We start from the raw sequence: 15,390 nt of genomic DNA, 5'->3' as shown, positions 1-15,390 counted from the left end.
GTGCACAAATGAGGAGGACGTAGTGCAGTCGAGCCCTCACTGACACTGACCCCTTACATAATAATGAATCTACATTCAAAGAAAGACAAGTGATGCCTTGAACCAACAACAAACTCATGTCAGTGAGATGACATGACTCATCTCATGACCCTTTTGTTCTCCACGGTCATGTAACAGCCAGACGAGTCTTGTGCTGCAAACGCTGCTCTGCTCCCATGATGTTGTGAGATGTAACAGCCTCATAGATATTACAAAACAAGTCCTAGACTTGGTCCATGAACACCAGGATGAAGTTTGTGGCGTCACTTTGCACCAGATTTCCATAAATTGGAGGTTTTCCTTCTTGAAGATTAGTCCAGTATTACATCATGCATATATCAAGACCTGCTGTTGTGATGTGAGGGCACAGGGCAGACCTACTTTTTTCTTCATTAAGCATTTATATTTATTTATATATTTTTTTACAGAGAGTGTATGTTGTGGACAGAACATCTGCATCCATCTGTGTGTTTGTCTTCCACTGACCTGAAACAGCTCCTCTTCTCTCATAGATGTCGAGCCTCCACGCCTTTCTAAACAGAATCCAGCTCTGAATGGCTGATTGTATCTACTCCTGTGAAGTTACGCCTCTGATCTTCTCTCCTTCCACCCACAAAGCCGCTGCCTCTGCTATGGCCCATTTGGTTACATACATAGACACACGTGCGCGCAGCCTCTATGTAAAAACGAACGTGTGCTCTGTGTAAATATGGATACACACAGTCATCATACGCACAAGCATCCAAGCAGGCATGCAGAACCGTACAGCAGCCTCTCGTCTTTTTTTCTGCTGACAGTACATCTGCAGCCCAGATGTGCAGCGTACTCTGAGGTGCTGCTGAGCGCAGGATGTTTTGCATTCCCTCTGTGGAACATGTGAGGCGTTCCTGTGGGCCATCCGTCTGGCTGCATTAGTCTGTGTGTCATGGGGATCTGTTTGCCTCGGCCCCTTGTTGGCTGGCTCCGGGGGGTTTGGGCACGTCCGTTAGCGTGCTAATTTGGGGCAGATGTGGGGTGCTGAATCAGGTGGTGAGAGGAAACTCCGGCCCTGGCAGGAGGGAAACATTGGCTACCCTGTGTGGTGGACCAGCCCTACGTAACACAATCTTCACAGCCTCACCTCCTCTGCTCCTGCATTTGTCACATCTGATGTAGAGTGTTATTCTACTATGCACTGGAGTGTATTCATTGTTTTAGGTTGTGGCTACCAAACACAATCGTCAGACAGTCACATCTCCAGTTTAGCCAAACTTCTTTGGAAGAGTGAACAGAGCTTAACAGTAATATTATTACAAAACTCTCTGTTCTTAACATCCATTACAGTAAAAACTGACTTTGTGGTTCAGCTTTTTCCTGGGAAATTAGAGATTATTACTAATGTCATGGGGGTACTTATTTTCTGTTAGCTCCAGATAAAGCTGTTTAGATACCCTAGCTAAAATTGTTGGCTTGTTGACAGCCTGTCTGATCATCTGACCGCTCGTGTTTGTTGATCCATCAGACTTTGCCATAACAGCTCCCAGACCTTAGTTATTACACTGGTTGATTGATTGAACGAATGGCTGAATGCTGATGGACTGATTGAATTCTTATGGTGGTTAAAAATACGCAATAGCTCTGCACAGCAGTAGTTACAGTCGCTGAGAATAAAAACACATTAAAGCACTGCATATTTCCAGTGTGGTCCTCCAGCGTACAACAAACAATTCAACACAACAGAAACAACAACGGCAGTCAAGACAAAACAAAAATACAGCGGTGGAGCGGCAAAGCTGGCTTGCTCCAAGTCAGACTACAAATTACTGAGAAGCCATCTTTTTGAGGACATGTTGAATACAGAAGGATTATTCCACTGTACAGCAGCAGAATAAAGACATTTTACCCAGCAAACTCCTTTGAAATGTTATTATAACAGATAAAAACAATGGCCAAAATTAAGATTATATGATAACAATAACACAGAAATATCTGTTAACAGTTAAAATCTCTTCAGAATTTGAAGAGAAAGCTAAAAAACTGTTCAAAATCAAAATCAAGAACTTTATTGTCACTGTGCAAGCGTAACAAAACTGCAGTTGCCTCAACCGCAAATGGTGCATTTGTATTTAACATTCACACATATTAACAACTACTAGTGCCTTCTACCAACTCCACACCGCGTTCCGAGGGGATCTCCACAGATTTCACATATTGAAATCAATTTTCCAGTCACAGGGAGCTTTATTCTGCCAACTGAGAAAACAGTTGCGTAATACACATTTTTTTTTTTAGCTCTGGGGAATCTCTGTCAAGTGTGAGAAAATAACCTAAGTGATTTTAACAGGATTAGATACACAGAAATCCTGTGTTAGAAACTGGGGTTTTGGATCTAATGAAAAGACGCTGCTGAGCTGCAGTGGGAAAAGTGTAGGATCCAGTCTTTCCAGTGACCCACATAAGGGACAAAAAGTCAGTATATCTCAAGGTCAGCTGCTTTGATTTTCAGTATTGTTTTTCTAATTTGACCAACGAACCCCAATTTTGTAAAAGTGCCAACAGTAATATTATTATAAACTCTCTGTTTGAAACAGAGTCCATCCCACATGGGATTACCTCTATTTATCAAACATCAAAAAATATGTAACATGCATCTTCTCATAACACGTATGTAAAACCAAAAGAAATTATATGAGTTAAAACATTAAACACAGAGCAGCAGCAGAAAAAAATTTCATTACCACCCATCTCCCTTATACCATCTGCTTTATGGTTGTCTGTTCATCAGCTCATGTCCCTGTGTCTTTGACACTTTCAACCCAAAGTTAGTCTCACTTTTCCAGCCCCAGCTTGGGACCTTGCACTATCCTGTGATCCAGCTCTGCCTCCCTGACTTAGTCTTTCCCATGTGTCTCTCCATGTATGTCTCCCACCTTGTCCCATGACTAGGCACACAAGTGCACCAGTACTTCACGCCGTTCTTTTTTCTTCCCCTCCTCAGTAGCATTTCTTCAGGCGATCCTTGCCGTTGGCCGGCGTCTCCACAGCTGGCCGAGAACAGATTCCAGCCACACCCGAGCAATTGTGGCCCTCACACCACCTGCTATCGGGTCATGGTCATAGAGTGAGCTGGCTCAGGATGTGTACTGTGTGTGTGTGTGTGTGTGTGTGTGTGTGTGTGTGTGTGTGTGTGTGTGTGTGTGTGTGTGTGTGTGTGTGTATGTTGATACACGTGAGTGCGTGTCTGCTTATAGGGCAGTAGAGGATGCTTTAACACAAACACACATAACTGACACAGCATGAGGCTCCATTGTGTCCTAATCAGTATACCAGGAACTGAATAAGCAGTATGTCCTCCATCCTTCGCTCCAGTTGACTGAGTACGACGAGATAGGAACAGCGAGAGACGGAGAGCTGGAATTCCCCTTTGATCAAAGTGTCCGTTATTCAATGGGATGTGGCGTTGCTGGGGGTGCAGAGCGGGAGGTGGCTGCTGGGGCTGAACGCAGGGAGAGAGTGCTCAATTGTCTTGTCCCTTTCTTTTTTCGGTTTGCTCACCCCCACCAAGAAGCCGATACCGAGGTCGCGACCTTTTGCCCCCCTTTCCTCTGCTGCGACGGGGCTCATATTTGAAGGACGCTTTCCGTCACATGTAACTGCTCAACAACCCCCTCTCAGAAACTTATCCACTCTAACTGTCTTACACAACTACTTGTCTTCCTTTTCACCCTGCTTCATTTTGGACGTGGAGAATGAGGCGTTGGCTGGGGGGGGTTTGGAAGCTTTTTTTTGGGGAGTAGATTAAAGACAAAACTGACAAGAAGTGGACAAAGGACAAATTGACTGTGTCAGTGTGAGTGTGTTTTAGTTATGGCAGCATCTGTTGCTGCAAGTGTGGTGATAGTTTTTTAAAAGGAACCACAAGCGTTTTCTGGGAACTGGAGGAGGGGTGCAGCAGAAGGGAGCTGTTTGTTTCCAGAGTCTGGTGTTATTTACTCTATTGTTATATCTGTGTACAGCCAAGCCATCAAAGACTGTGGAGCAGAACATTTGGTCATTAACACAACTGTTGTGTTTGACAGCTGTATAACACATTTTTCTCTTGGAAATGCCACATTAAGCAACACGCCTGCACAAAAGAAAAGCATCTGTAGTCTGTACAAGAGATGTCCTGAAATATTCGTCTTTTCCATTAACTCACATAGAACGTAACAGTGGAAAAACACAACAGCAGATATCATCAGCATGTGAAAAACATGACGCAGTGTTACCCATTGACATTTAAAAAAAAAAGAAAGAAAATCCGATTACAGCAATTTTTCAAACATGTGAGCTACTCAGAGTCCTTGGCTGACAATAGTGACATTGATTAGTCAGACAGATTAGGCTGGAAGTTGGTCTGCTGGGAAGAAGACAAAAATAACGTCGAACTTAGTCACATAACAACGCTGACATTTCACTGTGTGCAGTCATGTGTAGTTACAGAGGCCAAGGCGAAGCCACATTTAAATTTATAATTGACTTCACATGAATTTCTTGGGAAGATATGCAAACAATAGCGGCTGGAATTCAAATGTTATGCGTCTGAAATTATTGTTTTCAAACTTTGATGTCTCTTGTTAAACAGTATGTATATGTTAAACAACAGCTGCCTCATTTGTTTGTCAGTAAGTCATGTATGCACCACAAAAGCAGAGTATAATCTGTAAAAGGCAACACCTAAACTAGTATCACATCTCTAAACTGGAGCGTCAAACCTGTCTGGTAGTCGTGGTAACTGTGATGGGAGCGAAGTCGGAAGTTTGATGATGTTAAATTCAAGGAGGCTGAATGGACGAAGACTTTAACATGGGAGTCTGCTGTTTGTTAACTGTCAGTGCTGATTTATTTTTTGGACCACAGTCGTTCCCTAACCTTAACCAACTGTTTATTATCATCACTGTGATGACCAGGCTCTCCTAGTCCTTTTAACCCAAGCCACAATGATTCCCTGTATGTCCAAGTAGTTTTTGTGCCTGAACCGAACCAAATCTTAACCACGGCTTTGTCAAATCGTGAAGGAGAATTATTTGTCAGCAGTGATTTGTAATGGTTTTTTAAAGGTACAAGCAAATGATCTGATAATCTTATTATACTAATCTTATTAATGAGCAGGTAGGTAGGATAGGACAGTTCATCAATTTAACAGGAAGTACAAATGGGAACAAATGAATCTCCAGTGGGTATCAGAGATGCTGCAGCTCTGGCGGTCCCTTGTGGTGAAGATGAAAAAAGGATGGTGATAAAGGGCAGTACTTTTATTGTCCAGCAGAGGGCAGCAGCACTGAAATTATAGCATGGCTTGTAATTTTGCAGCTCAAACAAACAGCAAAGTGTGGTCACTCCTCCTGCCTCTTCCCCAGTCTCTGACTCTCAGTCTCTCTTTGCCTTTCACACTTTCCCTCCCTCCTTTATTCCTTTTCATCAGTCACTTTGATGCTCCTTCCTTCAGCTCTGTGGCTCTTTCACCCTCAGCTTCGCTAAAGTTGCTCAGAGACGGACAATACCACACAAGCAGGCGAGGGAAACCATACCATGGTCTGTTTCTTGAGTTGTGTAGCATAGAGCTGTTTTTCCTCTCCTCTCTATCCTTCTGTCTGCTCTGCCTGAGTCTGCTAAAACCATCACTCTGCCCCCCTCTAACCTACGCCCTCTGTTTTTTCTTTCTCCATGAGAACTGTTATTTCCCTCTCTCCTCTACATGTCTTCTCACCCTTTGCCCCACCTCATCTTTTTTCTTTTTTGTCCTCTTCTTCTTCCCATACTTTCTCCTCACTCATTTGTCTTCCCCTGTCACCTTCTCCCACTCCTCCACAGTCTCTGCTTTAATTCCCTCGTCATTCCTCTCCTCCACATCTATCTCCTTCTTCCTCTCTGTGACCAAATGCTGTCGGAGTCATTGACTACATGGGGATGACATCAGCTCCCCGCTCACTGAGATGAAAGACTCCGACATCTGATCTTTCCAGAAAAAAGGAAATCTTGGAGGGAAGAAGTGAAATGTGTGTTTGTGTTGCTCTGGCCCCCTCTTTCACCAGCCGTGATTTTTATTTCTCACACTCATCTGTCGCTTTTCCAGATAGAGGAGGATGCAAGGCTGCCAGGATACAAAGCTCAAACCCTCAGATTCATGTATGTGGTCTCCCCACTAATCTCAGCTTCATTACGTTATTGATTTATACAGTTCTTGATTGTGTTTGCTTGGCATTGTACTTTTACAGAGCTGTTAACGGGAGCGTGGTCAGAACCAATGCCCCATCTCGTTTCTATCATGAGCACAGATTTCCAGACAGTCAGCTGCTTAATGTTGATCTGTTTTTAAATAAACAATAAACACTCAACACAGTTTTTTAGCCATGCAAGTGACATATGTTGAGGTGTGTCAGTGTCCGTCAGTCCACTGCTGTTGTGCAGACAAATTAGTCTGCTAATTTGGTGGCTTGTATTACCGTGAAGACCAACAAGTTGTGTGTGTGTGCTGGGTATAGGTTTACAAACCTGTCATGGCTCTCTCTGCCCTGTTCCTTGTCCCTTGATGTCCTGTGTGGACCTCTGGTGGGTCTCTTTAACAACAAAGCCAGTTTGGTATGTGTTTGCACACAGTCGCCCTCAGTGTCTCCTCTCCTGCTCTGCAGAGGCTGGCTGGCAGATAACAAACACGTCTCAGCGCTGACTGAGCAGGGGATTTATGGCTTCATAAACGTCTGGTTTGGGGATATGGTTAGCAGTTTCCCTCCTGGAGGTCATTTCGTGCTCTTTTCTGCTCTGTCGACACGTCAAACAGCGAGTGACCAGTCTGCGGCAGCAGCATCTGTTGTGTGAATGTGTGGCAAAGATGATGCTCCTTAAACTCGTAGATATTCTTGAACTTCTTCTGATGTGTAAGTGTGCATACGTGATGTTTCCTGGCCAAATCAGACTGTTGTCTGTGTTAACGTGTGTGTGGTACTTGGTTTCATCTTGAAAAAAAACAAGGACGCGTTGGTGCTAATCCCTTTGTGGGGCATTCACACTCTTCCACTTCTTCTTCTTCTGGGGGTAAGAAGACATCACACTTTCAACAGGTGGAACATACAGCAGCAAGGCAGTGTGCTCATAACTTGAATGGAGGTCTGTGTGGGCCTCACACCTTCTCTCTGAACTCACCTCTCACCTCTCGCAACTCAGCACCAACACCAACAGCAGATGTATTCGCACATTCACACAGGCGTCCCCAGGGGACCAGCTGGAGGAAGTGGAGCTGGGGAAAAACAAAACATGTCAAATGAGAAAAAAAAAAGTTTCATTTGCCAGCTGTGACCCTTTGGAGGAGACACAAGGAGTATTTGTACTTTGATACTTAAAGTATCGTTTGTTTTAATAGAGTAGGATTTAGATTGGAGGAATTTTACTTGTCACGTAGTATTTATACATTATTCTGTTAGTTACTTTTATTTGAGGAAAGGATCTGAATACTTCACCACTGGTAAAATCATATAAAGTCTAAAGTTTCTTCACTGTGATGGCACCCAAACCTCACATCCTCTCCGCTTCACATCCTCTCCACTTGTGTCAAATGAGACGCTTATCAAAGCTGGATCTTATCATCTCTGCATGCGAAACACTCTCACTCTGTAGCTGCTGACACCGTGGCTTGTCACAGGGCAGGACCACAGCCAAAATCTCCCCCGGAGGAACGATGCCTTCAGGCCTGAGAGTCCCAGTTTACAATGCTGGGTTTTCTCCATTTCATGCTCTCATACTCTCCATTGTCCTCGAGCTTTCACAGCTCCCCATCCGTATGGTTTCAAAAGATCATGTGACATTGCCTCATCCTCTGTTTGCAAAACGCCCTGCTTCTTCTACCTCCACCCTGTTTTACTGTGTTTTTTCCAAATTTCTAAACACATATTATGCACGCTATCTGGCAGTACACTCTAATTCTATCTCTCACCCCATCGTTCTCTGACTCCGTACACTCTTTCTCACTTGATTCAAGATTTCCCTGTGTAAACAATGAGTGCATTGTGTCCGGACAGATCTTGTCTGTCCTTGGTGTTGGCTGTTTTGTCTGTGGGAATCACCATGATGGATTGCGATCCCGTCGATGTGTGCAAGCAGACATTTCCACTCGCTCTGCCTCACGCTGTTTTGACAGTCTGCAAACATCAATGAAGAGCTCCGGCCCGTCTTCCCCTTCGAGTAAAGACTGAGAATGCAGTGAGAATAACAGGCTCTAGTGGGCTTTTCTACCAAAGATGCGCTGATGTGTGAGTTTGTGGTGGTGACAGTCAGATTCAGTGCAAGAGAAAACTCATACTCCTCTGTACCCTACATACGAAACTACCGCCAGCAGCCAGGTAGCGGAGCTGCTTTCACTTTGCCATTATGCTGCCAAGTTTCAGTCAAGACAGTTTTTTGGACCTCCTAAAGGAATAGTTTGACATTTTAGGAAATGCGGTCATTTGGTTTCTTCCTTTATGCCGAAATATTTCTTGGCTGCTGGTTTCCTGGCAACTGTAATAAAACGGCCAGTTGTTGTTTTCAACCTTGGTTTTTTGTGCAAATTAAATAAACAGGATTTAACATGTTATATTCTTAGTTCTAAGCTAACTAGCTTCTGTATATATGTCAATCTTCTCACTGTGCATCAGAAAGCAAATAATTGTATTTCCTACAATGTTGCACTATTGCTTTAAGCTTTCTGCACTGTAACAGCTGCATAACGTCTTTTTAGGATAGCCTGGGGGTAAATGAGACCACCCCATAGCTGCAGGGTTCGAAGGTTGAATCCCTTCTTCATCAAAATGTCCCTCAGCAAGACACTGAGCTCTTGCCTCTGGTGCACATGTATGTTTTCTTAAAGGGAAGATAATTCCCAATTGCATAATCCAGTAAGGGGATAGAGCTTTAAAAGTATCAGATATGACACTGGAGGCTTGTCAGAGTGAAATCTTTTTTGACTATAGCTGTGAATTTGTGACCGCAGGACGTGAACGTGGCTAGTTTCACAGATCCAGTCAGGGTGAAAAACTATATTCAACAATTGTGGTCTGGTGGTTTGTGGATTGGCTGTGATTTGCACTCCAGCCCATTGTAAACACTCTGGCTGGGCTTACCTATGGTAAATCGCTGTAAAGCATGACCACAGGATTCTGCGTTGTAATTTAGATCTTTACAGGGCTTCGTCTTGCACACACAGAAGCGTACACTCACGTGCAAACACGCATGCTTTTTGTAAACGCAATGCATACCCACTTATGTCTTTTAGAGATACACACACATGCGTGCAATCCCACGTGCAGCTTTATGAAATGAGTGTTATTGTGAAGTGGCTAAACAGTCATCACTCCCTGGACCTGTGATTTAAGGATCACTGTCTGACCACACTCGCACTGTCTGCCTCCAAAGCCACTGTCACTAGGCACACTGCTCTACATCTCACTCACCAGGCGTATTTTCCAATAGCTCCTTAAGTGCCGATGATGTTGACAGTGTGCGCGATGCCAGCCCAAACCCCTGCTTTAATGTCTATTACACATGCCCAGTATTAAGTCACATAGTATGCTCACTAAAAAAATCGACTGGGTTTGAAGCTGGCTCCATTTGGGTCAAAATTCTGACACATCACACACACAACAGTGCAAAAGGACCAATGGGTTGTTTTTACCTGGTGTTAGTCCTGTTTTTGTTTTATATTACTGTTGACTTATTCTTCCAAAGTCAAAGCTTCATTTTGACTGAGTGATATAAACAACAAGCTCAAGTTTCGCCTTGAAGTGGCCGTAATCGACATTTTAATCATAACAGTATATCAAATGGCAGCTTGAATGAATGTGCAGGTCCTCTCGGCTTTAGCTCATTGTTTATCTGTCTAATCCACAGCTTTACCGTTTTGGTTCATTCTCAAAGCTCGTTTTTTTTTGGCCACGGCAGGCGACTGTTTTCGGCAGCAAAGCTCTAAAACCCACTGTTCATTACCTGCTCAGAAGAACAAAAACAACAAACAGAGTTTGTTGTTTTTGTTATCTCTGCTACTCTCTCCTAACCATAACCTAACCTAACCCCAGCAAGGCTATACAGACTTTGACACAAGACTGGCTTTTCACAACTATTAACATTTTTCATTTCCAACATGGTTGAACAACATAAAACAACTGAACTGAACTGAACCTGGCCCATACACTGGGTCAAATTTGGTGCCTTTGGTGGTTTTGTACCCATGGGTACTGGGTAAAGTTTGCCCAGTCATTGCGTTGGCGACCCAATGAGGTGGCCCAATTTTGACAGTGATTTTTAGTGTGTGGCGTTGGAGTGTAAAAACTGGAAGAGGTTCCTTGTATTTCTTTTCACAGCAGCGGCCAAAAAAGAGAGATGACCCCTACCTGCAACACTAGCCTTTGTAAACTTGAAGCCACACTGCAGCTCATCAAGCAGACCACACACAGAGCGAGAGGAAGCACGCCGGTGAAAAGAAATAGAGAGCAAAAAGAGGCAAAGGGGAGAGGAGTTAATGGTCTTGTTATCACAGAGGGGGAAAAAATGAAATGGTGAGTAGTTTTTTCCGCCATAAAAACTCATAATGTATGTTCATCAACTCCCCCCAGTGTCAAACGTGTTATCCTTTACATGTCTCATCCGTGGCACTGTCCTCTCTGTCTCTCACAGCGTTGCTGTTAAAGTGAGTTTGGTTTATTTTCTTTTTATATGGAGTTTCCATCATGCTCCACTCCCTCTGTGGTTCCAGCGCGGCTGGCCAAATGGCAGTAAAATGCTCAAAAGACATCAGAGAGGGAAAAGGAGACCTATTTGTTAGCCTAACAAAATCCTCAGTAGTTAAACAACCAGTCAACATGCGAGAAGAAAGGGGCAATGCTCTGCTTCAGTGCTGTTGTGATGAGCAAGACAAGTGGCGTGACAACAGCCGCAGAGGAGTTTCTAACCACCGTCAGTGTCTTTGTAGGAGATGGGTCAGTAGTCATTCAACCGACCTTTGGCATGTGAATTCAGTCATCTTTATTTATGTTGTGGGGGGATTCTTTTTATATACAAGGTCAATTACAACTCAAGTACAGTGCTGAAAATATGCAAAATACAAGAAAATAGAGTAAACACATAAAAACAAAAGCATAACTCAAACTAAAGAAGTTTTGGTCAAATAAAAAAAAAAAGCATGCAAAGTCATCATAAAAACAACTACTTTCAACTGCTGTGTTTGCTAAAATTACGGCTTTTAAAAGCAAGAGTGGAATGACTGATTGTAGTTTGAGTTTTTCCTGCAGTCCGTTCCATTTGGATGTGAAGTGAATGAAAACTGAAAGCAGATTTTTCCTTGTTTTGTTGTGGCTTATGGAACTAAACTGTCCTGACAAATCTGTGTCAGTGTACCCTCTGACTCTGCCTCTGAAAACTGGTGCACTGTGTGCTGATCCAGTCTGTCACCTGAGATACAACGGGAACCCGCAGGACCCAGAGTCTGATTTTACAGATATGGATCAGACATGGATTTCATAGTCTCATTTCCTATTGTAACAATAAACAAAGGCAACAGCAAATAAACAAGAAAGATCAACAAACTCTCAGCTGACATGTAGCAAAGAGTTATATATCTAAATCCATGGTCAGACCACTAGTCCCAGGAATTACGTCTACATGGGACGACTTTATTCGCTTTTCATTCACCACAACCACAATCTTTCCCCAAACTTGACCATATCTTGCCATGCGACATTCTAGAAAATATTCTGGGTGTAAAAAAAAGCATAATTTAAAGTAAACAGTAAAGAGCAATCAAAGGATGAAGCTATCCATATTCTACTTTATGTTTGTTTCTGTCAACAGATCCTATCAAAAGACCAAAACCAAAAATACTTAATCTGCACTGTCTGTGGCTCTCAGCCTCAAGCCCATTTGCTCCTACTGAAGATGTAAATCTTCAAGAGCTTGTCAGGATTTTATGTTTTAATTTAACTTTAATTCAAAAAATGGTCAATAATTTACTTAAACATCTGGGCAGTGTAGTTTTTAGCAAAAGTTACTTAATAAGACGTACCTTACGTGCATTTGTTAGGGGCTATTTTGAGCTGTGGATGTGTGTGTGCTAATGAGTCTTGCAGCAGTGTATTGGATGGACTTAAATTTAGTTATCGTGACCATGTTCATAGTAAAAAAGGAACATACATGTCAGCCAGTGTAACTTTGTCACTCACTGGTGGGTTTCTAATAGTATTTACACAATACAATGCAGGAGAGAAACAGGCTTAATCAGGCTTTGACCATATGAATAATAATTGCAGGATTCATTTATTGTTGGTTCTGGTGTTTTCACAAGATTTGTTGACAACAAGAAAAACAGAATGTCCTCAGTATTTAAAACTTTGCGTAGGATTTATCTGAATGCACTGTCATCCAGCACCTCATCTCAGCTCTGCCACTGGTATACAATGAGTCAGTTGGATCTCCCAGCTCTGCTCAGTGACCCGGTCACAGTCTGGGTCATCACACAGCTCTGGAGGTTAAATAGCTCTAAGAACACACGTTAATCTGCAAACACTTGGTGAAACTGGCCCTAAGCTCCCTCTCTACTGTCCTGCCTCCCCCTCGCTGCACTGGCAGCCGTGCCCTCGAATCGGCATGTAAACCATGTAGGCCTGACACCAGTTGTTTTGACTGAGAGCACTGAGGCACTGACTTATTGTGCAACACAAGGCACAGCCTTTAGCTTGGCCAGCTATAGCACCGAAATCCCTGCTGTAAACTCACTCCTCCCAGTTACAAATCGACCTCTTCCAGGATGGAATCTGGAAACAGTTTCTTCAGAAAGGTGCAGTTAATTATATCAAGGGGAAAAAAAAGAACTGATACACAAAGCAGAATGTATTTCACAGCATTGTTCCAGTGTTCCTGTGAAAACCCACACCCATTAGAGCCATTTAGTACTTCTGATAGAGACATATCAGCGCTGTGAATCACCACTTAAATCAAAATCATTTTCACTGAAAAGTCAACAATGGAATAAAGCCAGTAAATAGTCTTAAATTAACACTCAAGTTGTCTAAATTATGTGGCACTTCACATATTGTCTGAGCAGATTATGATAAGAGCTGTGATACAGTTTGATCCGAATGTGGGTCAAAAGAGAAAACATAGGCCTCTTTGCAGCTAGCTGGATGACAGTGTCAGCTTGTCGGTCACCACTTTTCGATGGATTTCCATAAAATTATGTTCAGGCATTCATGCTCCTCTGAGGATTAATCCTGTGGTGACACTGTTAATCCCCTGACTTTTAATCTAGCACCACGAGGAGTTTCACTTTTGTGGTTTTTCAGTGAAATGTCAGTAACTATTGGATGGGTTGTCAGGAAATTTGGTACAAACGTTCATGTTCCTCTCAGGATGAACTGTGATAACTCTGGTGTTGCTTCACCGCTCGTCTCAGGAGTCTTATGAAGCGGGTTGAACAGTGCATTTGTGCTGCTAAAGTGTTTTTATGTGAATGTATTTGATCTTGTTTCCATGTCACGCAGCCTCCTGGACCACATTTTGCACAGACCAGCAGCTGAGAAGTTCGTGTGATTATTTGTGTGCGTTCTCTGTCTGTCTGTGTCTGATTCTGTCTTCATGCATGCGCTCTGTATTTGTGCGTTGGGTCTACTTCAGTCAGTGGACGCAGCAGGGTGTGTCACACCACCACATGCTTGTTACATTAACACGCAAACTTAAAAACATCATGCCATCGTTCAGTTTCAGGCCATGTTATAACTACACATTTTAAATGCTTGACTCATACTAAGACCCTTGAAACTCTGTTGCACATCTGTACGACTTCTGATGTTATTTGAATGCAAAAGTAAGTAAGAAATTAAAGTGGATTATTTGGGTGTAACATGCAGCAAAGGCTCAGACAGACATTATAAAATGCTCCAGATGGAGATGTGCAAAGACTGCAGAGAGGAAACCGATCTTCCCACCAGGGCCACAAGTCTGCTTCTCTGATTAGACCCCATTTGTTTCGAAACTACACTGCTGATTAAAGCTGCTTGACTCTGAACTATTTCTGACATTTGAGGGAATCCTTGTGAGGTTTAGGGAATGAAGGCCAGAGCTCTGATGGGGATCTGAGACCTGAGTGCACTTGTGTTTTGTTGGTGTGGTCTCAAACCCCTGCAAATTATCCCCTCACAATTCTTTTACTACCCAGATAATGATTCATTACAGTTGCAAAGCTCCACAAGGTGGTTTAACAACTTTTGATTCCAGTAAAGCCCAGCCTGCAAGCCCTGCCAATAAACAAACATACTGTAATTAGGCTACTTAAAAACCTAAAAGTTGGACGTACCGCTGCTCACCCATGGTGGTCTTTAAATTCATGATTTTTAATCAAAGGTAATATATACAGACTGCTTCAAATTACTTAAACATGCAGCAACTCAAAAATGTTTGAGCTTCACTGTGCAGAATGTGACATATGTGCAGAGTTTGACACTAGATGACTGTTTTCACATTCATCTGCTGAAGGGGGAAAGTTTCTCTGTGTTTACCTTAAATCTAGAGTTTGAGACGTGTATGTACAAGATGATTTTGTGCCATCACTGAGGCTGGATCAACGGACCCAGGGCCCCGGACTCCAGTGGGCCCCAAAAGCTACGTGCTGTAGTAAATATTTAACTGCAGAGCCTTGAGGGTACAGTATTTGCTTTAATAAAGTCCACTAGCAACTTGGCATCATTAGCCTTATTAGGTATAATATTGTGGATGTGTCATGTTGAGGGGCCCCATGTCAAAATCTAGTTTTAACAGTTTTATTATTTTAGTTTTTGTTGAGAACAAATCGTGTAGTTTCCTATATAAAGTCATGTTCAATGAAAACACAAACAAACATGAATTAAGCATCAGCCAGCACAGAAGTAGTGATTGTGCTGGACTTATTGGGAATGTACAAACATATTGCACACAGAGGCAGTGGGGTGTGGGGGGGAGGGGGTTCAGCAGCACATTTTCCCATGGACATCGCAGCTAGTTCAGAAGCTAATCGTGGTCCAGTACACAACTTAAACAACTGTGATGTGGACATTTAAAAAACTCCATCCACCAATCCACCATAAACTCAGAATTAACTTTCCAGTCAAGTAGGAGGCATCTAAACTTCAAAATGAAATGTTGCACTTTTTTTCTATTTCTTCAGGGATATTCATGGATTCTGTCAATGATTTTTTTTAGTTAGGGAGCAGGAGTCGAGCTGTTTTTATGAATTTCTTAGAAATGCTAGCAGAATGGCACCAGGGATGGTAGCATTGATCTGTTGGTCGATCCACCACTTTGGTGCAGACTGAAATATCTCATCATCTATTGGATGGA

The sequence above is a fragment of the Toxotes jaculatrix genome, chromosome 17 (assembly GCF_017976425.1).
Source record: "Toxotes jaculatrix isolate fToxJac2 chromosome 17, fToxJac2.pri, whole genome shotgun sequence".
In the NCBI taxonomy this organism is placed as follows: domain Eukaryota; kingdom Metazoa; phylum Chordata; class Actinopteri; family Toxotidae; genus Toxotes; species Toxotes jaculatrix.
This window is presented reverse-complemented; position numbering follows the sequence as displayed.